The following is a 5,595-nucleotide window of genomic DNA, read 5'->3' on the forward strand; positions in this document are numbered from 1 at the left end:
ACCCTTTATATACTGCTCAAAAAAATAAAGGGAACACTCAAATAACACATCCTAGATCTGAATGAATGAAATATTCTCATTGAATACCGCATGTTCTCCTTGAATCGCTGGCTGTCTGAGTGGTGTCCAAAAAACGACGTGGGCTTCATAGATAACTGGCAAAGTTTCTGGGGAAAACCTGGTCTTGTTAGGAGAGACGGCATCCATCCCACTTTGGATGGAGCAGCTCTCATTTCTAGAAATCTGGCCAAATTTATTAACCCTCCTAAAAACTGACTACCCAGGGTTGAGACCAGGAAGCAGAGTTGCAGTCTTACACGCCTCTCTGCAGCTTCTCTCCTCCTGCCATCCCCCCAAAACCCCATCCCCATAGAGTCGGTGCCTGCTCCCAGACCACCAAAAACCAAAGCTAAAATCAGCAAAAAGCTATTTAAGCATAAAAATTCAAAAACAATAAATAATACAGCTTCATCAACTGCACCAAAAAATAAAACAATTAAATGTGGATTGTTAAACATTAGGTCTCTCTCTTCCAAGTCCCTATTAGTAAATGATTTAATAATTGATCAACGTATTGATTTATTCTGCCTTACAGAAACCTGGTTACAGCAGGATGAATATGTTAGTTTAAATGAATCAACACCCCCGAGTCACAGTAACTGTCAGAATGCTCGAAGCACAGGTCGAGGAGGAGGATTAGCTGCAATCTTCAATTCCAGCTTATTAATTAATCAAAGACCCAGACAAAGTTTTCATTCTTTTGAAAGCCTGACTCTTAGTCTTGTCCATCCTAATTGGGAAAATCAAAAAGCTGTTTTATTTGTTATTATCTATCGTCCACCTGGTCCTTACTCAGAGTTTCTGTCTGATTTCTCAGACTTTTTATCTGATTTAGTGCTCAGTTCAGATAAAATCATTATAGTGGGTGATTTTAACATCCATGTAGATGCTGAGAATGACAGCCTCAACACTGCATTTAATCTATTGTTAGATTCAATTGGCTTCTCTCAAAATGTAAAGGAGCCCACCCACCACTTTGATCATACTCTGGATCTTGTCCTGACATATGGCATAGAAACTGAAGACTTAACAGTATTCCCTGAAAGCCCCCTCCTGTCTGATCATTTCTTAGTAACATTTACATTTACTTTAATGGATTGCACAGCAGTGGGGAATAAGTTTTATTACAGTAGAAGTCTTTCTGAAAGTGCTGTAACTAAGTTTAAGGATCTAATTCCTTCATTGTTATGCTCTTCAGTGCCAACACAGTGCAGAGCAGCTACCTAAACTCTGCTCCCAGTGAGGTCGATTATCTCGTCAATAGTTTTACATCCTCACTGCGTATAACTTTGGATACTGTGGCTCCTCTGAAAAGGAAAGCTTCAAATCAGAAGTGCCTGACTCCGTGGTATAATTCACAAACGCACAGCTTAAAGCAGATAACCCGAAAGCTGGAGAGGGAATGGCGTCTCACTAAATTAGAAGATGCTCATTTAGCCTGGAAAAAGAGTTTGTTGCTCTATAAAAAAGCCCTCCGTAAAGCTAGGACATCTTACTATTCATCATTAATTGAAGAAAATAAGAACAACCCCAGGTTTGTTTTCAGCACTGTAGCCAGGCTGACTAAGAGTCAGAGCTCTGTAGAGCCGAGTATTCCTTTCACGTTAACTAGTAGTGACTTCATGGATTTCTTTACAAATAAAATTTTAGACATTCGAGAAAAAATTATTCATAACCATCTCAAAGATTATTCTTCATGTTCGGCTGCTTTCAGCACTGCTGGTATTTGTTTAGACTCTTTTGCTCCAGTTGATCTTTCAGAGTTAACTTCAATAGTTACTTCCTCCAAACCAGCAACATGTTTGTTAGATCCCATTCCTACTAGACTGTTCAAAGAAGTCTTTCCAATTATTGATGCTTCAATCTTAAAAATGATCAATCAGTCTTTATTAGTTGGCTATGTACCACAGACCTTCAAGGTGGCTGTAATTAAACCTCTGCTTAAAAAGCCATCACTGACCCAGCTGTCTTAGCTAATTATAGGCCAATCTCCAACCTTCCTTTTCTCTCAAAGATTCTTGAAAGAGTAGTTGTAAAACAGCTAACTGATCATCTGCAGAGGAACGGTTTATTTGAAGAGTTTCAGTCAGGTTTCAGAATTCATCACAGTACAGAAACAGCATTAGTGAAGGTTACAAATGATCTTCTTAGAGCCTCTGACAGTGGACTCATCTCTGTTCTTGTCCTGTTGGACCTCAGTGCAGCTTTTGATACTGTTGACCATAACATTTTATTACAGAGATTAGAGCATACTATAGGTATTAAAGGTACTGCACTGCAGTGGTTTGAATCATATTTATCTCATAGACTCCAATTTGTTCATGTAAATGGGGAGTCTTCTTCACACACTAAGGTTAATTATGGAGTTCCACAGGGTTCTGTGCTAGGACCAATTTTATTTACATTATACATGCTTCCCTTAGGCAGTATTATTAGAAAGCACTGCATCAATTTTCATTGTTATGCAGATGATACTCAGCTTTATCTATCAATGAAGCCAGATGACACACATCAATTAGTTAAACTGCAGGAATGTCTTAAAGATATTAAGGCCTGGATGACCTCTAATTTCCTGCTTCTAAATTCAGATCAAACTGAAGTTCTTGTTCTCGGCCCCACAAATCTTAGAAACATGGTGTCTAACCAGATACTTACTCTGGATGGCATTACTTTGGCCTCCAGTAACACTGTGAGAAATCTTGGAGTCATTTTTGACCAGGATATGTCCTTCAATGCACATATTAAACAAATATGTAGGACCGCTTTTTTGCATTTGTGCAATATTTCTAAAATTAGAAACATCCTTTCTCAGAGTGATGCTGAAAAGCTCATTCATGCATTTATTACTTCTAGGCTGGATTATTGTAATTCATTATTATCAGGCTGTCCTAAAAGCTCCCTGAAAAGCCTTCAGCTGATCCAAAATGCTGCAGCTAGAGTACTGACAGGGACTAGAAAGAGAGAGCAGATTTCTCCCATATTGGCTTCTCTTCATTGGCTCCCTGTTAAATCTAGAATAGAATTTAAAATTCTTCTCCTCACCTACAAGGTCTTGAATAATCAGGCCCCATCTTATCTCAAAGACCTCATAGTACCATATCACCCCAACAGAGCACTTCGCTCTCAGACTGCTGGCTTACTTGTGGTTCCTAGGATACTTAAGAGTAGAATGGGAGGCAGAGCCTTCAGCTTTCAGGCGCCTCTTCTGTGGAACCAGCTTCCAGCTTGGATTCAGGAGACAGACACCCTCTCTATTTTTAAGATTAGGCTTAAAACTTTCCTTTATGATCAAGCTTATAGTTAGGGCTGGATCAGGTGACCCTGAACCCTCCCTTAGTTATGCTGCTATAGGCCTAGTCTGCTGGGGGGTTCCCATAATGCACTGTTTCTTCTCATTCACCTTATTTACTTTGTTTATACTCCACTCTGCATTTAATCATTAATTGATATTAATCTCTGGCTCTCTTCCACAGCATGTCTTTCTCTCCCCTCAGCCCAACCGGTCGCGGCAGATGACCCCCCCTCCCTGAGCCTGGTTCTGCTGGAGGTTTCTTCCTGTTAAAAGGGAGTTTTTCCTTTCCACTGTCACCAAGTGCTGCTCATAGGGGGTCGTTTTGACTGTTGGGTTTTCTCTGTATTATTGTAGGGTCTTTACCCACAATACAAAGCGCCTTGAGGCGACAGTTTGTTGTGATTTGGCGCTATATAAATAAAATTGAATTGAATTGAATACTTTGTTCTGTACAAAGTTGAATGTGCTGACAGCAAAATCACACAAAAATCATCAATGGAAATCAAATTTATTAATCAATGGAGGCCTGGATTTGGAGTCACACACAAAATTAAAGTGGACAAACACACTACAGGCTGATCCAACTTTGATGTAATGTCCTTAAAACAAGTCAAAATGAGGCTCAGTATTGTGTGTGGCCTCCACGTGCCTGTATGACCTCCCTACAACGGCTGGGCATGCTCCTGATGAGGTGTCGGATGGTCTCCTGAGGGATCTCCTCCGAGACCTGGACTAAAGCATCCACCAACTCCTGGACAGTCTGTGGTGCAACACCGGTCCAACATTCGTAACTATGACAGTAAGAGTTCAGTGGCAAGACATTTTACACAAGTTTCTCATAATGTCTCGTCACTACATTATTGTGGCATTGAGGCCATAAAACCTCCACTACGTGGAGGCGATGTTAATTCTCTTTTGTTAAAGAGAGAAGCATATTGGATTTATACTCTTAACACTTTATTTCCACTCGGTCTAAATGAAGATTTTGATTTGAGACCCTTTTTGTTGTGAACAAGCGGATCACGGACGTTGCCACTCCTACATTGTTCCATAGTTTCAGTTTAGTAGTCTGTATGTTAATTCTCTTCTTTTTTCATCTCCTCATTTTTGTACAACTTTGTCCCTGCAGTGGGGTTACAGAGTGCTCCTGCAGCTGCTTTGGTGGTGCAGTCAGTGCCTGCTGTGAAGCCACATGTCTGAGAATGCAGTGATTCAGTCCTTCTGGAGCCTCCGTGAACCCACAGAACTCCTGCTTTTCCGGGTTTAGGAGAACACTCTTGTGTAATAATCATGTCTTCGTCTCCAACCCCTCAGCGGATGTGCTCAGAGAGATAAATGTGAAGATTGTGTAACCATAATAATGTGTTTCTGTAAAGATGATGTAGTAATGGATCGGCTGTCTTCACTTAATCAGTTTGACCATAAACAAAAAGCTGGAGCCAATATTCCCTGATAACTCCAGGACGCATGAAATAATACTTTAAAATCCCAAATGGAAAATGAAGGACTGAAGTGTTTGACCAGGAGGATGTTTAGAGGCCAGGTAAGGCTGTTTTAATGATGTGAATGCAGCGGGGACTTATTCAGTTATTCTGATGGTAACATCAGAGGTTTTGCTGATCAGGAACTTTTATTCCAGGCCCCAGAAACGCCGGTTATAGATCCTGTTATCAGTCCCAGCAGAGGATTGGACATGAGCTTTTGGGGTATTTTCACAGACTGATGTTTATTTGAATTTCATGCATTTTTTGGATGTCTGAGCTCCTGTTTATAAGCTTTATGCAGTTTGGAGCCTGACACACTAACTCGGTCCAACCTAAAGGTTCGCTCTGAGCTTAAACTATTCGCAGACACTCAGGAGGCCGTATGGAAAACATTCCTTCGCAGCGGTCCGACCGAGGAGGTCGCTGACTGTGTGGCGTGCATGTACCAGTGCAGTGATTCAGTCTCTGCGTGGAGCCACAGAGCTCCTGATTCAGGAGAAACATGTGGTGATGTAATACGTGGGGACGATGTGTAAACACTGATTGGTTCATACAGTGTCACAGGGAATCGTCCAGCCCTCAGTTTGACCTTTAAAAACTAAAACGTGGGCATGTCTCACACTGTAACACAAACTGTTCTGGAGTCAGACGCTGCCGTTGGTGTTAATTACCTACCTGAAGCAACAGGAAGCTGCTGACAGCTGACTGGCTGTGGTCACAGTGGTGTGTGTGGAGATAAAGAACCAGAGGAGCTTCACG

The sequence above is a fragment of the Archocentrus centrarchus genome, chromosome 12 (genome assembly GCF_007364275.1).
Source record: "Archocentrus centrarchus isolate MPI-CPG fArcCen1 chromosome 12, fArcCen1, whole genome shotgun sequence".
NCBI lineage: Eukaryota > Metazoa > Chordata > Actinopteri > Cichliformes > Cichlidae > Archocentrus > Archocentrus centrarchus.